This window comes from Rattus norvegicus, chromosome 8 (assembly GCF_021556685.1).
Source record: "Rattus norvegicus strain SHRSP/BbbUtx chromosome 8, alternate assembly SHRSP_T2T, whole genome shotgun sequence".
NCBI lineage: Eukaryota > Metazoa > Chordata > Mammalia > Rodentia > Muridae > Rattus > Rattus norvegicus.
In genome coordinates, this window is record NC_141541.1 from 31,296,140 (window position 1) to 31,318,508 (window position 22,369).

At 43.3% G+C, this 22,369-nt stretch overlaps 1 long non-coding RNA gene across 1 annotated transcript in view; it reads right to left on the reverse strand.

Moving 5' to 3' along the window:
* Positions 1-4,587, reverse strand: part of LOC148004000 (uncharacterized) — a 59,413-nt gene extending 54,826 nt beyond the window's left edge. Inside the window, exon 1 of the long non-coding RNA XR_015627085.1 lies at positions 4,456-4,587. This is a non-coding gene — a long non-coding RNA (uncharacterized LOC148004000). The remainder of the gene's footprint in view (positions 1-4,455) is intronic.
* Positions 4,588-22,369: the final 17,782 nt, after the last annotated feature.

Below are 22,369 nucleotides of genomic sequence, written 5' to 3' on the forward strand. Positions count from 1 at the left end.
TTGAGTCACTGTAGATTTGATTTGTAGAGCTGCCTGGCTGCTGATAGATAGCCTGATGAAATGAGAGATATCAGTTGTCACCCTTTTCAATAAAAGATGCTGTCACTGCAGCATCCTTCTGGCTAGACAGAAGAGCAAGAGAGGACAGAGTCTGGCTGCCTGCTGTAATGGGAACCAACCATTGTCTGAGCTCATTTCTTGGCTAGTCGAGCAGCACATGCTTCTTCCTTGATAACCTCCAGGTTTGTGCCCAATAGTGGCTTTACTAGGTGGCATAATGAACAGATACAGTGGCTTCAGTGATCTGGATTCACCTCTGGAAATTACGAGCTCTTTGGCAAGATATGATATTGACCATGAGTATCCTACTACACATGGTCATTGGCTTACAGAATCAATATATGGATATGTAGAAATGTAAAGTATTTTCAGTATCAACAGTTTCAATGGGGCGAGACTATCTGGGAAATAAGTGGCTTCTGCAAAGGGATTCAAGGGTTTTTGATTAAATGCCCCACAATGTCAGGGGAAAGAGTGGGTCTCTAGCATCTCAGGGGCCATGTCTTTATGTTGACCTGCTGTCAGGCTGAGCTCCCTATGATCATCCTAGGTCTCACACAGCTCTGAGCTCACATCCACCGGTACCATACTCAGGAAAAGAAAGGCAACCTCTTTCTTCTGTCCCTTTTAAAGAGAACCCTCAGAGCTTTCTCACTTCGTTTGAATCATCCCATTGTCAAAGATAGTGTTCAGGCTCTTACTCACATTTATAACACAGACAATGATTGACAAGGTCAGTACGACCATGATTGCTATGGCTGTCTTCCTTTGAAGCACATTATTACACAGAGGGCAGCATACTCCTGGTCAGATCAGAAATGAACGAATAGAGTTGGTAGGTGAGCAACAGTCTCCAGAAATGATATTTAACCCTCCTAATGCTGTGACACCCATGTTGACCCCCCAACCTTAAAATTAAATTTGTTGCTACTCCATAACTTACTTTTGCTATTGTTATGAATCATAATATGAATATTTGTATTTTCTGATACTCTTAGGTAATCATTCTCAACCCATCACCCCTAACGGTATTGTGAGGCCCAGGTTGAGAATCACTGGTCTATAGGGTGTCAGGCTTTAGGTGGTCACACATGGGTGAGAGCCTTTTTATATTTTGTGTCTTCACTGTAACCTCACACTGTAAAGTGTTAGGTTTCTCGTAAATATGGCAATATGATCCAAGCATCCCAGTATGTTCTTCTGTTTGAATATGCTTAGAACTAAGTAAATTATTTTAAAATAATTTGGAAAGGACACAGGCAGAAGCACATACATAAACAGAAGTAACAAGAGCAGAGTCTATCACTGGGAGTTATTTCTCTCCAGAGCCAAATCAAAGCAATTAACTAATACAAATAAGCAACCTCCATTTATATAAGACACACAGTGTGGGGATGCATCTGGAAGAATCAAGCACATAAGTACCTTTCGATGTGACTCTAGACACAAATCATGAGATTTCAACCTCTGCCCTTAGCTTTAAATTAGCTGAGCTTTGTTTACAGGTCCAGATAGGGCCCTCCACTGTAATCCCTCTTGACTATTTATTGGCTCACATCTCCTCTAGCTTGTCTTACTGCAGTGCCATCTCCTAACTCGGCCAGATTTTTAACAACTTCCATGGGCTGATTTTCACTTATCCTAATTAAAGAGACTTACAATACAGCCTGCCTCCTACATTTTCTTGCACACTCTCGTTTGGCCTGGCCATATCCAAGCATGTGACAGCTTCCCTCAAGGATGAGTTTCCTTCCTTAGGTTTCATTCTCTTGGGCTCCTCATCTCTTTTAGGAATGGGGTAAGTGTACATATCCATGGGTTCTCTACCTGTGGATCTAGCCAACTTTGAATTGTAAATACTCAGAAAATAATTTGCACTTGTAGTTAACATATACAGACATTTCTCCTTGTTATTATTCCCTAAGCAATACAGTCTAACAGCTATTTGCATAACATTTACATTGTATTAGGACTTATGAGTAAGCTAAAGATAATTTAAAGTTTCAGGGAGGATGTGCATAGGTTATACCCAGTATTATAGTTTTACATAAAGGACTTGAATATGGACAGATTTTGGCATCTAGGGTGGGAAGAGACTAAAGCCAATCCCACATAGATAGCCATGGCTTCCTGTCAGTCAACTCCATTTAACGCCTTAAGAAGTCAACTGAGGTTTGAGAATTAAACTTTACTTCTTGATACATGGAAGGAAGAAAGAAAAACAGTGTCTATGTGTGTGCCTTCATGCTCTCTGAGACCACCCCTCAAGGCTCTACCCCTGAATGCAACGTATGGAATTAGGACGTAGCCAGAAAGATAGACCGGGACTTACTGGAGGTCTGGCTCAGCCCTTTCCCAGCCACCAACACAGATCCCCAAAACTGCATCATCAGGAGGGTCAGCAGCCACCTATGGCAGGATATTCTTAGCCGCACAGAATCTGTTCCTACTGGTGTTTCTGGAACGAACCCTGACACATGGAGATAACAAGGAATTACACTTCCCCTCCACACTTTCCTCCGTGGCTGTTCGCTCCCTACTGATGCCACAAAACCTCAGCCAGCATCTGAGTGATCATTATATATAAGCAGGTCTTTAAACCAGGAGGTTTTATGGACCTGCTTTAATTTAGTTTTTAATTGCAGATTCAAATTAGATGCATTGTTTCTCATGGGTGTATCCATTCTCTTTCAAGAAGGATAAAATGGCCACTCTACTTCAGGGCAGAATGACATTCAATCAGAGATTAAGACTTTCATAAATCAGTGTTTCAAGGGTTGGCCATGCCTGGCTACCACTACCTTCAATTTGATCTCCACCGAGGTCGTTTGGAACCACTTCTCCCAATTTAACAAGCAATCTCCGGTGTCAAGCGATTCTTGGAACTTAGAATTTTCTTATGGGATATAAACTGACTATCTCACCATGGAAGGTAACTAGTCCTGTATATCAAAAGGAGCAAGGTGGCTTCAACTGTTATATGATCCTTCAACATTAAAGCATGAAGTGAGTGACAAAAGAGGACGAAAGCAGCCATTCCAGTAGCTATCCCTGTTGTAAGGGTCTTTTGCCTTAGATGGAGAATATCCTTCCCTAAGTCCTATTTTCTATTCACACTACCCCTTCCATTTCTAAATAGAAAGGAACTGAAGTGGTCATGTGGAAAGGAGCACATGTATTTTACTAAAGGGTGTGGGGAGTGTTGGCAAGATCTCATTACATCCAGATCATGTCCTCGGAAACTAGCACAAGGTCCATGGGGGTCCCTGCCATGGTGGAGAGTTGGGACACACAGCCATTGGAATGTGAAGGGATGCGGGAAAGCAACTCAATACTAAGACGATAGGTTGAAGGAATGTAATAGTTGAACTGGCACGGCATTAAGGCAAAGGCTTCCTGAAACAGACGAGAGCCAAGGATGCTCCAGATAGAGGAAGGAGAGAGGGGTCCTAGCCTGAAAGAAGACAGAAAGCTATTTCCTTGGGTTCTGGAATGGGGATGTTGTGATGCCTAAGTTTTAGTGTCCCAAAGAGAAAATGTCAATGGAGACAACTAACCCAATAGCATATGGTAGCTGTACTTGGTCATCAACTGGACTACACTATTTTTAAAAATCCCATAGATAGATAGATAGATAGATAGATAGATAGATAGATAGATAGATAGATAGACAGACAGACAGTTATTCAGTTATTCTATTAGTGCTGTTCCTCTAGAGAACTCTAATACAGCTCAAAAAAATCGTTCTAGACAGCTTTGATCTTTGGCTCTGAATCATGATGGGAGATGTGATGGAGAGAGAGAGTGGGAAAAGCTGAGCCCAATCTGAATGACCTGAGTCCTGGATCCATCAGTGATGTGGAACTCTTCTAAGAGCAGATGTCAGAGCCCTAAAGAATATGTTGGAGGCCTATGCCTTAGCCCCTTTCCTCCTCTGCCTCACTCAGATCCTCTGTCTCCCCTTATAGTCAACTTTTTCCTCCCATACTCAATTCCCAGCCCACATCTGGAAGCAGCACCAGAGGCCCATGATCACCCATTTGCTTCTCTTCAAAGCTTCTTTCCCCCTTCCTTCTTCTCCTCCCTCTGTCCCCAGCTCTCCCCCTTCAATCTGTGATATTCCCTCGGATTCCTTCCCCTTATCTTTGTAAAGACTAGAAGCCTCCATTGCTCATCCTTCTGCTCTTTGAAATGTTGCCATGAAATTATCTGTCACACTTAAAGCACTGCTCGAAGTCCACCTCCTCTCAAGTCTTTGCCAGGGGCAGCTAAAACCTAAAGGCGGGCACCTAGGTTCAAATCTCAGCTCTCCCACTCACAAACTATGTGATTTAGAACAAAGCCCACAACCTCCTTGAGGCTAAGGTACACATCTTTGAAATAGGAGCTACTCACAGAATTTGCTAAGAGCATCAGGATCAAATGGCCAATTTCAGTCTGTTCACTCTGACTCCAAGAAACCCTTGACAGACATTTGTCCTCTGCCTTTCAGCTGAGCTGCTCCTGGACTGTGGTTATTTCCTAACTGGCTCCAGGCTTCTGCAGATCCCTGCAAACTGGCCCCCAAGGAACACTTTCCATGCCAACTTGCCTGACCCAAGCCAAGGAACAAACTGAGGGTGAGTTGTTGGCACTCCAGCATGTCCTTGTGCCAACTGCTCTTACCCAGAGTTGCCTCTCTGTTCTGAAGCTGAGAAAGGGGCACCTAGTCACAAATCGGAAATTTGCTGTTTTATGTAATAGGCAAGGAAGAGACTCAAATACCAACAACGGGGGCCTGGTCAGTCTGTCTTTTCTTCTGCTTTCTTCTCCCTTCCTTAGCACCATCCCAGAGCTACAGCAGGGAGCTGAATGAAGCTCTAGAGTGAGTGACTCCACATCCCATTAAAGGAATGGAACACGTTTGGCTGGCAATCAGAGCTCTGTAGGAGGCAAGCCTCAAGTTTCATTCTCAACTCCAGCCCACAGAAACCTCACACACTTGCAGATCTGGACCCTGACCAGGAGAACACACCCCTCTAATCTTTAGACTTGTTTTAGTCCTGGACTTCTGTTTCTCAGCCAGGCGACACCTTTGGCTTCCATGCCCGCCCTGATTTCTCTGTTCCCTGAGATCAGTTCTCGCGCTTCTGACTCTTTTGCTCTATCAATAACCGGATAGCACCCCACTCCAGCACACCAACCGGATGCTGCAAATAGAACCCATACTGCCTTTGCCTCTTTATACATCTAAGCCTTCCTGAGCCTTTGTTTAATACAGACACAATTCTGCTGCGTTCAGCATATTTGTCTCTGCCATCACCACCCTCTGCACATGCCCAGCACAGAGGTGGATTTGGCAAATGGAAAGAAAATGGCTGGGTTTAGGTGGCCCATCATGCCACTCTGGATCACTCTTCTGCTTGGTAAATATTTCTTCTTATTTTTAGGGGGCTTAGGACTACCACCTTGCTGTCATATCCAACTTACTAAGTCCAAGCTGTGGAGGTCCTAGGAACTCAGCCAAAAGAAAGACCCTAACATGCAATGTGTTCTCCAGAGAAGTCATCTGAAAAGGATTTTGGGCAGTTCCATCAGCCTTCGAGGAAGCCAGATCTTTCTTGGTACAACTACTTCCTACTGCCTAAGAGTCATCCTGATAGGCACTGAACTGCTTGTTTGGGGAGTATTTGCCCTTAAGAAAACAAAAGCAAGAGAAAAGATACCTCCACAGTCAAGCACATTGAGCTAGAGATCAGATAACTGACTTCTACCCATCCTGTTTGGGAGTGAACCAATCCGTCTGTCTTACTCTGTTTTCTAGTGCTATAGCAGAATATATGAGTATTATCAATTGGTAAGGAAAACACAGTCACTTGGTTTCTGGCTCTAGAGTGTGGGAAAACTAAGAACATGTCCTTGATCAGTGTCTGGCAAGGGCCTTCTGCTGCCTCATAACATGAGAAAAGCAAAACTAAGTACACTAGTCTGGATCTTAGCAAATCACTAATGCTATTATGGGAACCCCAGTCTTATCACCAACTTACCCAAAACTCCACCCTTGATCAACCATGTAAATACCACTAATCCATGACTTCATGATTAAATTTCCAACAGGGAAACTTCAGGTGACCCACTCAAACCCAAATGCCCTTTCTCCGTGTTCCAGATCTTTACTTATCAAATGGAGAACTGCAGGCTGCTTCTAGATCCTTCTCCAATGGATCTCTTTTGCTATCTGGACCTTATGGTGGAAAGAATTATTTACAGAACATTTTACTCCTTCACCTCTCCTTTTTAAAACAAACCAAAAGAGAGTTGCTGATTAAGTATGAGGTACCTACGTGCATGACTACAATTCAAACCTAGGTAAACCTGACATATTAGCCAGACTCTGAAGCCTAAAGGTGGGGGACAACACAGATTGCTCTGAAATATCCAAAAGAGACTCTGGAATTCCCATTGATGTAAAAGACCCCAAGGGCCCTGCAACTCTCACTGAAGAGCTCCCACCCCTTGATTTGAGACAAGATCATTTCAAGCATGGGATTCTAATGGCACAGGGAAGAAAGAGGTGGCATGTGGCTCTGAAGTGCTGCGCTTGACTCTCTAGACATTATTGCCTGGGGTCATGAAGAGATCATAGGGCACAAGAAGAGAACAAGTCTCATTTACAAGGACAGAGAGAAGTCTGTAGCTTTAATTATGATTCTGCCATTATTTGTGGCTCTTCTCAGAAGTCTGCAGGGATGCACACATTTCTGACTACCTCCCCATGGTGAATGAAATATAAGAGTCCAATGTTCTCTGCTTCCTTCCTCCTCTCCCCATGCCTCTTCTTCTCGTGCAGTTCTCAGAACAGAATGAGCTCCCAAGTCAGCATGGCAGAACTGGAAATGTGAAAGGGACATAAGGGCCTCCATGTTCATTGTGGTCGTGAGGAAACCAAAATCAAGAGAGATACGATGGTTTGTCCAGTGATGCGCACACACACGCGCGCGCGCGCGCGCGCACACACACACACACACACACACACACACACACACACACCCCTGAAAGGCAAAGCTAGAATCTGCATGAACTCCAGAGAAGACCGCTGAGCAGTGAAATCGCCCTGCCCAGTATCCAGCTAAGCTCCAAGGCCACAAACCTGGAACAAACTATCAGGTAGCTAATGACAAACGTGTGCGTGCAGGCCAAAAGGCCCCTGCATGACTATAATCTGCTCCATTCCTGTATCTCTCTTCTATGGGCACATGACACAAATTTGAAGGTAAATGTTAGTGAGATAACCTCTTATCACTCACCCATTCACAGGAGACAGACTGGCTCCAACTTTATACACTGCACACTATTGACCCTTAGACAAGGTGAAGAGGCTCGTGTCTAGTGAATCACACAGATCCGTGGCCTATAATGAGCAGTTGTACAAGGTGGTTGCAGGCATGAGGCAGAGGTGAATTTCCTGCGATGAGGAGGTCTGAGTGTTGATGGGAAGAAGAATGTGGGTGGAAAGACAGCACGTTGGCAAAAGGAACTCTGGTTCCGGTAGGTCACAAGTAGCTACAATGACCTTGCAAGGGTATTTTGCTTTGTTCTGTTGTGCTGTGCTGTGTTTTGTTTTATTTTATTCTGCTTTGTTTTGTTTGTGAAAAAGAACTTTGTAGACAGTAAGAAACTATTAAAGCATGTAAGCAGGGACATGACCTACTCCAAGTTTGAATTGAAGCTAAGTAATATTTGACAATAGAAGGATAGGACACTCTTGATTGACTCCTCAAGCAAAAATAAACAGCAAGGTACACAGAGGCAGCAAATGCTAGAGGAGAAAAAATTCAAAAACTCATCCGTAGGACCAAGGCTTTGACCTCACAACACGTGAGCAATATGCTAGATAAAAGGAAAACAAGACCCTTAAACTCACTAAGTGATACAGATTGAGCCTCACAGAGCCCATCAGGAAGTGGGTTGAATTCCAGTGGTCTGTTTCATAAGCAGTTGCTCCATGCTCTCTTATGGGCTTAGATGGGCAACTGCGTGCAGCTCTGCTTGTTTTGTTGCTCTCCTGGGTGGAGCTAAACCTGACCTCTCTCCCAAAGAACAGTTATAGATGAGACAAGTGCTGGACCATTTTGAATCCACAGCCCTCAGGGCACCCACAGTTAGACACAGGGAGACCTTGTAGAAGTTTGCCCAGATAGGCAAAGCCCAGGCTTCCCACAATGGTCTAGCTGAGACCTAAGGCAATGTCAATCAGACATCCCTGAAATGCTGGAGAAGAAGGAACCTGTATAAAACAGAAAGCACACTCTTCTACGCTGTAAGATTCTATCTGTGTCCGCATCCACAGAGAGCAGTGAGAAGGTCGAAGAGCACAGGAATAGCAGCAGTCAACTCAATAGCAGCCGTGATGGTTTTCATTTCCTCTCTGCACTTTTGGCACTTTATTTTATAATGATTTGGAAAAAAATTAAAGATCTTGGTAGCAATTGATGCTGTGAAATGGAATTTATTAAATAGGGCTTGGGCTTATCTTGGTTTGTATGTACTTGAGAAATGTTTTCGAGGCATGGCTTGGGGCTTTCTATCACGACAGTCCCATCTCCCTCCTCATAACAACAACACCCCTACCTAGGGCAGCCTGGACTGGCCAGAGTCTTCCTCTTCCTCCCCCTCCCCCCTTCTCCTCCTTCTCCTCCTCCTCCTTTTCCTCCTCCATCTCCTCCTCCCCGTTCTCTTCCCCCTAGCTACCTCCATGGCTCTGCTCCCAATCTACAGGGCTTCCAGCTTTCTTCTTTCTTAACAATCTGAATTATGGCATTCCAAGCCAGCTAATGACTTCCACAAAATGTCCTCCCATATGGCATTTCTGGACTCTTTTCTGCACAAGGCAAGCTGGCCAGAGTTCTGCCAGAGAGAATGCCTTTCCCCCAGTACCCCGTATAGCATACCTATCACCTCTGAGAGCAGATCTGTGATGTACTATGCCTCAGGGCTGTGCATCCCTGTTTCTGCCGCACTATACCCCATCTTCTATGTGACAACTCCCATGAGGAAAGACTTATGACCCTTGTAGATTTTTTTTCCAACCTTCTGACTCCATATGAGATGCCCCAACAAAACCAGTTTGTCTACATGCTTACCGAGTTTTAGAAGAATTAAAGACGCACTGGAAGAAGGAATTTATAAAGGAAGATTGAGAAGAGGCTTCAAATTGCTGCCTGTGCTTTATCTTAATGACTGTTTCTGTGTGCTGACTGAAATACCAACTCCACATTGTTAGCCCTTTGGATCTAGACACAGAACATTCTGCTTAAAATGCAAATGGACAAACACATTCGTAATAACATCAAATATTCATATAGCATTTTATACTGTATCTCACTTCATCTTAAAGCAGTCCCAACAGGCAAGAGAAGAATTCTACCTCTTTTCAGAAAGAGTCACTGAATGGTGTGGCTTATGGCCGGGGCTGAAGTGTGTACCCCAGTGCTCATGATGGTATTTGGTTACACAGTGAGTACTGGCTCTCAGCTGAGCCCCTATGTGTTTTGGGCAACTGATGTCGGATCTCTGTTAACGGAGAGATGAGATGTCTGACTGACAGCATTTCTTGTTAGGCAGGGGAAGTGCATGGCCAAGTTAGATGTGCAAGTAAAGTCCACAACTCTCAAGGGCAAGAAAGAAGTCGTCAAATTCCATAAAGAGGTTATACCACCAGGAATGTTACAAATAAAAACTGCCAGTATGGTCCAAATCATTCTTACCATTCTCCATAATTTTTTTTAAAAAGAGAGATGGACTTCAGATAGAACTAAAGGACATCTAGATGGATGGAAAAAGAAAATAAACATTTTCTAGGCTTCATCTTGTACAAATTGAAATTTTTTTCAAAAATCTAAAAAATTCCTCACTGCAGCTGGGTCCTAACTGAAACATTTATAAATGGTGGCTGTAAGGTGGGAACTCCAGCAAAAGACAGAGGTGTAACCACCAGATTTCATCCAGCACCTCTGTCTTAGTTAGAGTTTTACTGCTGTAAACAGACACCATGACCAAAGCAAGTTTTATAAAGGACAACATTTAATTGGGGTTGACTTACAGGTTCAGAGGTTCAGACCATTATCATCAAGGTAGGAGCATGGCAGCATATAGGCAGGCCTGGTGCAGGAGGAGCTGAGAGTTCCACACCTTCATCTGTAGGCTGCTAGTGGAAGAATGACTTCCCAGCAGCTAGGAGAAGGGTCTTAAAGCCCACGCCCACAGAGACACACCTACTCCAACAAAACCACACCTCCCAACAGTGCCACTCCCTGGGCCAAGCATATCCAAACCATCACAACCTCATATTAGGAATTCTCTAGAAACAGTGGGAGTTCACATACCAGCAAAGATCAGGTTAAAGATGCTATCATAGTTACTGTTTCATAAAGAGCTGAGAGGCCAGGAGGTGAACTGACAAGAACTGAAGCTTGGATCTGCACACAAAGAAGGCTGGTTATGGTTATTTTCATATTAAAATGATCACAGAATAGCAGACGAGAAGCCAGTCTGCATTGTGAAAGAACTGAAATTCTAAAGAAGCCTTAACTGCAATTCACAGTGAGTCAAGAAGACAAACATTTGAATAAGCTCTATGTCCCAAGACCTGCAGCTTACACTCAGGGCATCACCACAGGGCACTCTGCAGGACAGATAGATTCTTCCATGGCTACAGCAGAAAGGAAGCAGAGGGTGACTGACAGGAAAGATCATTCCAAAGATCAAGTCTGATCCACCAAGAACAGGGCCCAAAAACCTGAACCCTAGGATCAGCAGAGGAACATTCACATGGGTTGGCCATGGCCCCCAGTCTGCTGTTGGGACAGCAGCCTTACGCTGTTCCTGAAGAGTGCAGCTTAGCCATTGCCATAAGCCAGTGATTGCTGGGCTTTTCTCTCGTCCTTTATTCAAACAATTATTGGGGTCTCAAAACTTTTTATTGATCCTTTTGACTTTCACATCATGTATCCTAATCCCACTCTCCATCTCCTACCCCTCATAGTCACCCTCTGCCTTTGTAACCTCCCTCTTAAAAGAAAATCCAATAAGACAGACATACTACAGTTTCCATGACAAGATTTTTTTTATTTATCCATAATCTGGGGTCCAGCTTTCCCACCTCCTGTGGGTGGCAAAGGTTCCACAAAGATGTGTGGATAGCACATCTCTCCCTTGTCCATTTCACCTCATGGCAGACAAATGGCAGGCCAGCTCTCTGGTGCTCATGCCCTCAGAGCCAGCTCACCCACTCACCAGCCACACCAGGGTCAGCTTTACTGTGCTGCTCAGACAAGGTGCAGGGCCAGCTCTCCTGGGTGCATCAGCCAGTGAGGAATGATTGATTTTTTTTAAATTGTGGTTATTTTCTCTTTCCTTCACAATGATAAATTTTGCAGGTTGGGAGCAAAATGCTTGTCCTTTAATTTATAAGTCACTAGGTTGTAAGAAACCTTATCTGCAACTAAAGGAAAGATCTGATCCTAGAATATAGGATACGGTAATTGGTTAGACTGGTGGGGAGTGGGACAATAGTCTCAGAAATCCAAGATATGTTCTCAGTGTGGAAGAGAACATGGAAGTTAAGGGTCAACATGCCAGATGCCCAGACGTTATCAGTGACCGTACTAGTGTTCATGCCTGTCACAAGTATATAATTCTTCTATGCGAGATGGCAATATGCAATGCCACAAACATTCCCCAGCCCCCCTTTCAAGTAGTTGAAAATGTTGTGAATACAACTCCTAAGTGACAGGTAATTAACCATATTACCCATTACATCTACTCATTCCTTTGTGGGAAGAGAGATTTTTTATTTCATTTGAGATATTGATTTTGCATATCTATCTATCTCTATCTCTCTCTCTCCCTCTCCCTCTCTTTCTCTCTCTCCCTCTCTCTCTCTCTCTCTCTCTCTCTCTGTCTTTTTTTTATAAAGATTTATTTATTTTATTTATATGAACACTGTAGTTCTCTTCAGACACTTGAGAAGAGAGCATCCCATTACAGATGGTTGTGAGCCACCATGTGGTTGCTGGGATTTGAACTCAGGACCTCTGGAAGAGCAGTCAGTGCTCTTAACCGCTGAGCCATCTCTCCAGCCCTCTCTCTCTCTGTCTTACACACACACACACACACACACACACACACACACATACCCCAAGAGAAGAATATACTTAACTTGCTTAAGGTCACCACTTTCTCTGAGTCTTGGTAGCACTATCTGCAAAATGAGCTCTAAAAGCATCTATTTCCACAATATCCACACATGCCTTGTGAGAATCTAAATGTGCTAGAGTGATTTTAAAAACCAAGCAAAATCTGTCATCTACTCCTTGCTGAGCAAATGAAATTGTTTCTCCATTAACAACGGTTACCACCACTGTCACTATTACATAGTCAGTGACTAGTTCAAGCCAAAATGCAAGCATGGGCTCCTGAATGGCAGGGCCTGACTTTGCAGTCCATTGCCTTACAAGCATCAACACCTTGCTGCTACTCTAGACTCAACCCGTCAGAGCAGAGAACAGGAATATTTGAGGCCATGTATGAGCAATGTTCTCAGTGAGCAGCAAAAAAGAGCCAAGAGCCAGGTCTTCTGACTTGTGATGTAAAAGCCATGTAGCAAATATGTAACAGTTTAGAGTGTTTCTGTCCATTACCACAGTGCCCATATAATACAAAAGCAGTCATAGGTCCCATGTAGAGAATTGAGAACAGCTATGTGACTATGAACGTTGGTTTAGACATATAAACAATAGGTTGGCATTGACCTGATGGCTCTGGTACACTGACTTCTGGCCTGGAGGGACCTGTCTGAAGGGTGCCAAGATCTATAGAAGCCTGTCTCTAGGCCCGAGGAAAGCATGAGTAACCTCTGCTTATCTCTTATTTGGCATGGCATGTATACATACGTTTCCTGGGGCTTTTAGAGTAAGCCACGCTCTGAGGGCTCATCCTCACCATGACCATAAATAATATATGGAATACAACTTTCTCATCCTTACACGATTTAGCACTAACTCCTATTCAAATGCAGTCCCAGCCAATCCACCCAAATACCACACCTTTCAGCCAACCTCCAGGGCCCCTGTACAGAAAAAGGGCCCGGTAGGTGCCAAGACTGTAACCATTGTCAGTCAAATTATGCAAAGAGCTCGATTTTAAGCCAGAGCTTAGGATGCCAGCCATATGAGGCAATTGTGCATTGGGGGAGGGGTGGCCAACCCAGCTATGAATTCCTCTCCTGCTCTTCTACCTACCCAACCCCAGTTCCCAGTGGGCACTCTGCCAGGAGACCACATCACCAGCAGGCTGTTAACCTTGGCAATGAAAAGCACATCTTTATGAGCACAAGAAATTGGCTAAAGTCATTAATATTGCTCATAATAGAAAATTAATTCTTGAAATGAGGAAGCCAGCAGCAGCATAGACTGCTGGTTTCATGCACAGACGCGGCACAATGACCCCCTGGCTCTGAGGGGTATTTCCCTCCATTCCATTGTATCTTTTAAATGCGGCTTTATTGTGAGGGGATGTAAAAGCATTATCTTCTTCCTTCAGGGTTTCTCCTTTTGTTAAGAAGAAGAAAGCGGGGCTAACAGAGCCCATGGTATGCACCCCCACATTCTCTGGCTCCCATAACATTTAACAGGAAGAGATGGGGGTGTCATGGCTATGCTTAGGTAACTAAAAGGCTGCTGTTTTGCCTTCCAAGGTACTTTCCACAAGCCAAGGAGGTGCCTTTTTCTCCTGCCGTTCTAACCCACAAGGCAGCCTTGTGGTTTATAGGAAGTGGGATGGAGAAAACAGAAATAGAGAAGACAAGAAGGGAGAGGGGAGGGGGAAGACACATGGGACAAGGAGCAGGGTTGACTCCTGGCATAGTGCATAGGGTTGAAGGACCGCCACACCCACCGCTCTGTCGCTGCATATCTGCAGCAGTCATCTGAAGACACAATGGTTTCTCTCTGGTGATGGAGGGAACCAAGCCTCGGGGAGATGTGCTTTTCATTGCCAAGGTTAACAGCCTGCTGGTGATGTGGTCTCCTGGCAGAGTGCCCACTGGGAACTGGGGTTGGGTAGGTAGAAGAGCAGGAGAGGAATTCATAGCTGGGTTGGCCACCCCTCCCCCAATGCACGATTGCCTCATATGGCTGGCATCCTAACCTCTGGCTTAAAATTGAACTCTTTGCATAATTTGACTGACAATGGTTACAGTCTTGGCACCTACCGGGCCCTCTTTCTGTACAGGGGCCCTGGAGGTTTCGAGATGTATTATCAGACCTAGGCTCATGTTGTTTCAAATGCCACAGTGTCCCCTCTCCCTTCTCCTGCTGTCCCCACTCTGCTTGGCTCTGATATCCAGGCTGAAGTAATACTACACATCAAAAGCAATATGTGAATTCATGATTACGGATTAAGGAGCTAACTGGATACCTATTATAGACATCAAGATGGACAGGTTTTTTTGGGGGGGAGGGGGTTGGTTTGGTTGTTTTTTTTTTGTCTTTTGTTTTTTTGTTTGATTTTTGGTTTTTTGAAAATTAAAAAACAGAACCATCGATGACCCAACTATACTATTCCTGGGCAAATACCCAAAGGACTCCTCCATATTTACTGCTGCATGATTAACAACAGCAAGGAGATATAATCAGCCTAGACTGTCTAGTCTGCCTCAACAGATAAATGGACATTGGTAATATACGAGAATTTTATTCCACTGTAAAGAAAAAAAATGAGGAAATTGGTGGATCTAAAAACTATTTATATTAAGCAAGGTAATCTAGCCTCAGACAGGTAAATATTGTACGACTAGGAAAATGGCTATGGATAAAGTACTTGTTCCATTAGTGTGAAGATCAGAGTTCAGATCCCTGGAACTCACATGAAAGCCAGGTAGGCATTGTAGCCACCTGCAGTCCTTGTACTCAAGAGAAAGTGGCAGGGGATCCTGCTAGCTAGACTGCCCAAAGTCAGTAAACTCCAGGTTCAGGAGTAAGAAGTAGAACCCTACTTCCTACTTAAGAGATAGGATGACCCTACCTCACAAAACAAAGTGAATAGTGATCAATAAAGAAAAGTGGAGTCAATCAACGATGAACTTCCACACACATGCTCATCCAAAGGTGTATACAACCAGGCATGCACATTTATGGGTGCATACACGCACACATACATGTACATAAGCACAAGTGCATGCATATGTATATACATACATACTCATGCAAAAATAAAAATATTGAGTGTTTTATTTCATATATTGACCCAATTTTCTTTTGTTTGATGTGTGCGTGAATGTGGGCACAGGCTATAAAACTTTTAAAAGAACTTACTAAGGGGAAAGGTAAGTGTGAATGAAATGGGAGGACAACAGCACAATAGCAAACATGTCACATAAAAGGGGGCTATTAGGTGTGGAAGGATACAGGTGGGGGCAGGGAGATGGGGAGTGCAAGGGAGTAGTCAGATACCAAAAAGGCTAATAGGTGGTCTATGAAGAATCTTTGAGCCTTCCCCATAAACCTACTAAGCCTTCCCTAAAGGATCAGAAGCCACAGGACCTCCTGTGACATAGCATAACCCTCCTTCATTTAAGATGAAGCACCTTGGTTCACAAATGGTGTTTTAGATTCCACACATATTTACTGGGCTCTGAAGTCAATAGTTTCCTGAAAATAGCTGAAGTTGATAATTCCAAGACCCCATGAACCTACAGCAGGACAGCATGAGGTGACCAGTCACAGTGTCCCAGGGGAGAGGGAAGTATGTTTTAAACTTAATCGCTTCCAGAAGACTTGACCTACTGTCCACCTTTGGGAATAAGCATGAGGAGAATGTGGTCAGCTATGGGCATGGTCAGCTATCTGGCAACTGTGGCCCTGGAGGGTGAGCTAATCACATAGACTTCCATTCTGGAGGGACCACTCCAGTTACATTCTGTCCTTCATTGCCTTTGATCAAGACACAGTCTCCAAACCTCTGTACCACATCTGGGAAATGAAGTAGTACTCGAGTCAGTGTGAAGACTGAAGAGAGAAAGGGTGGGTGGAAGAAACTGAACTCTTAGTAAGCCCCACCTCAAATAAGCAAGTGTTATAGTGTAGAGAAACCAGAATCCAACTTTAGGGAGGAACCACGACTGCTGGTGTACTAGGACCTGCATTACTTATTCTTTCCCTACAACAATTCTATTTCATCTCTCCTCAGGGCATCACTGAAATACAGCTCTTTATCTCCAGATCGAGAAAATCTGGATCCATAGAGAGTCCTCGGTTAGGTACAGGCATAGAGTCAGCTACAACTTCTCTCCTGTTCTTCACCAAACCCACATCTCCAGCAGGTCTCAAAAGTCATGACTAACAGCAGCATTTGAAAACGGAAGCTTTCAGAAACACCAATAGTCTGGACCAAACGCCTGTACCCAAGGCCAGTAGGATCCCATCCCAGACACAGGAGTGTTTTCAAACTACTCACTTGTTAGGAGGTTCGAGTGCTTGGCTTTTGATCACACATAACATTTCCCTTTTGCAAGTGAATTGGTATCTTGAATGCAAAGAAATAATGTCCAGTCTAAAAGCTCCTTTGAGCCTAAGCAATCAGTTGACAACTTCCTGTCATCAAGTTATTCCAGCAGCAGGAATGTAAGAGCTCAGGCCCCCGGTGTGGAATGACTAGAAGCTTTTTAATGAAAAATGGCCAACTCTTCTGTGAAAGTCAGAGAGTAGCCACTCATTCACAGTGCAGCCTCCAGATGTATACTCACTGGGATGACTTTGAATAAATTCTGAAAAACATTGCTTCAGCTAGTCAGACATGTCAGAATTCATTTCCACCATGAACGCTCCTCCCAAGCCTCTTGATGCAGACCTTCTCAGTTAGGTCAGCCAAATCACCAAAGAAACCTCCATACTTCCTTCCATACTTCCTTCTAAATGCCATTCACTCTTCCACGGGGCTTCTCTAGCCATAGAATTAGTTCTGTGTAATCTTAATTAGCAAAGTGAGATTGTAAATCCATGAGAGCTTGACCCTATTCAGATTTCTGACCAATATAGGAAATCCTGTGTATTTTGTTTGGTAGTTCTAATTTTGAAGTCCTGAGAATAGGAACCATGACCTTCAACCAGGCTAGCGAGTGCTGGACCACTGAGCTGAATCCATTGTGAGAATCTTGATGACCTGCACTGACTGGAGTAGACTGAGCAGAAAAATGTACCTAGGATTTGTTTCAGTTGGTATGGTTAGGCCAAAACTCAAGAGACAATCATTATTAAAATGTAGTTTGTTGCTCACAGTTCCCGGAAAGGAGAGGAAAGAACACTATCTAGAACCACAAAAAAAAAAAAAGCACTAGATTGGTCAGGACTGAGAGGAAAGATGGACAAGTCCACACCTTCAGTGTGGTTGTCCTGGAATGAGCAGGTCAGGCAGAGTGCAGCTAAACATGCTTGGGATTCCAGAGTTTATGAGTCTCATTGAATATCTAGTTGAAAGTTGGCATGGGTATTCTGCAGGAACCTAAATATAGGAGGTTGTGGATATGTAGACTCAGGATCTGCTGATCTGTATATCAAAGACCTATTAATAGGGATGTTGCTTGATTTCTCCAAGAATTAGCTAACCCGGGGGCTGGGGATTTAGCTCAGTGGTAGAGCGCTTACCTAGGAAGCGCAAGGCCCTGGGTTCGGTCCCCAGCTCCGAAAAAAAGAACCAAAAAAAAAAAAAAAAAAAAAGAATTAGCTAACCCTCAGACTGGGAGATGCTCCATAGTTGTGAGCATTTGCTGCTCTTCCAAAGGACTCATATGACAACTCAAGCAACTGTAACTCCAATTCCAGGGAATTAGATATCCTCTCTAACACCTGTGGGCAAAAAATGCACATTTAGTATACAGACATACGTGCAAGCAAAACACCCATCCACAAAACGTAATAAAAAATAATAGCTAATTCCAAGTGGGTAATTCCTCCATTTCCACAGGTCCCGAAGTAGCAAAGTATGAAATTTTTTTTTAAAAAAAGGATTAATGTAACTCTTTGCCGTGGCTATTTTGTGTTTGAGCTATAAAATATTTTATGAGTCTTGTTATTGCTCTTTTTGTCTACAGCCTTCTTGTGAGTCATTACTGAGATAATATTTGATTCACCCAAGAGGAAGCACTAACTTATTCTCCATGTCAGCTTTGTCAGACATCCTTTCATCTGCTTTTCCAAGGATGCTCAGAGCAAAGCTCTACTAGGAAACAGCCTGGCCCTCTGTCTGGGCTCTCTGTATTAGCTGGAACCACTCGGGATAAACACACAGTATCGCTTATCAAGTGCCTAGGATAAAGGGAAGAGGAACTAGAGAATGAAAGACATGAGTCTGAGTGTTAATAACACATATTTCAACATCACAAAGCTTGATGATCCAATCTTTCCCTCTGTAGGACATTCATTTTCTTAACTTCTGAATGAGTAAGGGCAAGATTGGTACTCATGGAGACCAGAGGCATCAGATTCCCCTGGAGCTAGAGTTACAGAGACAGTTATGAGTAGCCTCACATGGGTGCTGGGAATTAAACTGAAAACCTCTGCAAGAGCACTGCATGTTCTAACCCACCGAACCATCTCTATCACCCAAGACCAGGTCTTTTAGCGCACTCCAATGAAAGTCCTTTGAACTTGAAGAGACATTTTATTCATGAAACAAAAGTTACATAGAGTCCTTCTGTACCCACAGCTCTGCTTCGGCAGAGTCAAGCTATGATAAGAAAAATGTGTTGTCCAAAACAGCATCTAATTGGAACATGCATAGATTGTACTTGCCATTCTTTCCCCAAACTATACAATATATATATACAATGTATATATACAATATATAGCATTTACATCGTGCTATAATGTTGTGAGATAACTCCTTCAGAGAACACATGGATTCTCAAACCCAAATAGAAAGTCTTTAGAGCCGGCTGGCAACTGTAAGGTGACTCCCCGAAATCCTGCATCCCTGAACCTCACTCCTCTTGCATTTTGAAGCACAAAAGCTCCATCCTTTGTTGACACATTTCAGTTAACAAGAACAGTCAGTGAGATGCAGAACAACAGAAGCTGAAAAACAAGGTTAACATGTTTCCGGACTTTCCCAGCTGCATCCTGGGTCTGTCAACTTTGTCTGTGTTCGTGTTTTGGCAGGAGTGGTTGCGCATGTGCTGGGCTCCGAGGCATGAATGGGCTTTTAACCATGGTGCCAGTTGTATTAAGTTGGGGGAGTGGGGTCTACTGAGGCCTGGGTGGGGCCTGTTACAATAACATACAAATAAACCATACAGAAGGATGGAGGATAGGTTTCACCAAACTGATGTCATAACTAGAGGCAGATATTAACCTGTAGTTTTCAGGCCCTTTCTCTGAAGCCTCCCACAAGACTCAAAGAGAAGCCACACCCAAAATCTTATTGTCTAATTTTAGACTAAGTATCTTTACTCTTTTTATGAAAATCACACTTTTCAGTGTCACGATTCAAACCATATGGCTTTTTGTATAAAACAGTGACAGAATCCCCTAAAACCCTGAATATCCACCGCTTGCTTTCTGATTTTCCCCTCTCTGAATGTCTTACATATATACACACCCCATATGTATCTGTTGTAGCTAGGGTTACTATTGCTGTGACAAAACACTGCAAGTAACTTAGGGGTGGGATTTATTCTCACTCCCACTTCCATATCACAATTCATCACTGAAGGAATTCAAGGTAAGAACTCAAACAGGGCAGGAACCTGGAGTCAGGAACTGGTGCCGATGTCATGGAATGGTGCTGCTTACTGGCTTGCTTCTCCTGGCCTGATCTGTGTTTTCTTACCCCTAGCCCAAGAGTGGCACCACCCACAACAAACTGGACCCTCCCACTAATTAATGGACCCTCCCATTAACCATCAACCAAGAAAATGCCCTACAGGCTGTCTACCAGCCAACCCTATGGATAAAGTTTCTCGATTAAGATTCCTTCTTCCCTATGACCCTACCTTGTGTCAAGTTGGCATAAAAACTAGTCAACACAGTTAGAGATGTATAGTCTAGAATACAATGCCAACCATTTTATCACCTTGTCTCATGGCAAAGGTAATCCAGGTCTATGCACTTTAGGTGCCTTTTTAAAAGTCTTACAGCCAGGTTGTGATGGTGCATCCCTTTAATCTCAGCACTCAGGCAATACAGGCAGGCGGAGCTCCAAATTTAAGGCTAGCATGGTCTACAGAGTGAGTTCTAGCACATCTAGGACTATGCAGAGAAACCCTTTCTCAAAAAGAAAAAGAAAACATTATTTTGTTTTAGGCTTCTGCCACATTTTGTATACTTGTCCACTACTGAGGGAACTCTGGTCGGTCCCATTGTTTTGTGATTGTAAGCTATTACTATGGGCATCCTGATAGCATACTATCTACCATAATCTTCTACTCACAGTAAACCTGCAAGCAGGCTAGCTAATTCAAGGGATAAACATATTTATAGTTAAAGCGTTTTCTCTGCCTTTTAAGTATTTTTCTAATATTACCATAATAAAATTTCATTGTTGCCATTTGAAGCTCTTTAATTGTTAAATAAAATGGAAATCTTTCCATATGTTTATCATCATCATCAGTTTTATATCTTGATCAAAGTTTCCTCCCCCCTCCTCTCTTTCCAGTCCCTCTACCCAACTTCTCCCCTCTGCTCCCCCACTTTTATTCAGAAAAGGGAAGGCCCATCATGGATATCAACCAAACATGGCATATCGAGTACAACTGGAGAGACAATTGGATTGCAAGGAATTCCCCAATAATCTACAAGAATGACTCCTAGTAATGGGGGATAGAGAGCCTGAACTGTCATCTCCTGTACAACAAGGCAAGAGTTTGAGTGAAGGAACTGGGACACCAACCCAGTTACAAAACCTTCAACCTACAATTTGCCCTGCCCACAAGATATACTGGAGTAAAGAAAGTGCACACATTATGAGGGTGGACAACCCATGACTGTTCTAGCTTGAGACCCATGCCTTCCCTGACACTGCCTGAAGGCCAAGACCCAATAGTCCAGAGACCATAAGTTTATTGTGGTACCATATAGCCTATAAGTATATGCAGTATTCATGCATGTATGCAAATATGGTCTCATGTGTAATCAAATTACTTGTGCAAACTCTGCAGTCATTTTTTGTTGGGCCCTCTTTTATCTTTTTGTGTTGATTAACAAGGTACACTGATGTTAATTGCTGATTATCAAGCTGGCAAGGTTCAACCTTGCTCCTCTCTCTACTCATGATAGTAGTTGGCATATAGAAACATCCAGAAAAATCTTGTTGATGGTCAAGTTAAATACAAACATTTTGACAGTTGTTTGACCGGGGTCTCAATCAGTTAAAATGAAATTGGCAGTACCATTGGAGCAGTTTTCTAAAAGCAGCATTCTAATCAACCTGTAAATCACTGCACTGAGCTGGTCTGGTCTAGAGGAGTTCATTCCTGCAGTGTGGAGAGTTGATGTAGGGTACTTAGTGAAGAATGGAGGCTGGATAGAAGCTGAGAGAAGCATTTTTTTAGCTGCCAACCAGTATTCAGTACACTGGGACAGCACTGGCTTGTAGGCTGGCTGCATTGACAGTAAATAATGTGTAAAACCAAGGCCTTACAGGTTCTAGGATCTCTCCACTTTATTTACCATTTTCCAAAGCATTGAAATTTTAGGTGATTACCTTTTCCTTCGTCTTTTTGAAAGGTCTGTCTACTCAAAGATTATGCAAATACCCACCCATGACTCCTGGACCCATTTAAGATATTATCTTTAAAAGCGAGTTTATATTTTTCTGTTGATGTTCCTTTTTTATTAAAACAAATCCATTTTCCTTGCCAGAAATTAATCCTATTGGCTATAATTCAATATATGTACACACATACACACACACATACATACAGAGAGAGAGAGAGAGAGAGAGAGAGAGAGAGAGAGAGAGAGAGAGAGAGAAATGAAGGTCTTTCCTTGTCCTACAGTTTCTGTAACACAGGTATAGCCCAGAGCTGGCTGCCTACTCAGCTGACCCCAAGTCACTAAAAACACAATTCCATACTAATTACTTGAGTACTCATTTGATTGGTGATTCTCTATCATATACTTCAATTCCGATGAAAACAAAGATAGAATCTGTACTCAACACAGCACTCCAGTCCTCAATGACAAACACTGGGCCTGAAGCAAATAAACGTAGCACAGAAACATATGGAAGGAGTAAGTATAAGAGAACACAGCATTCAAGCAAAGTCCTACAGACT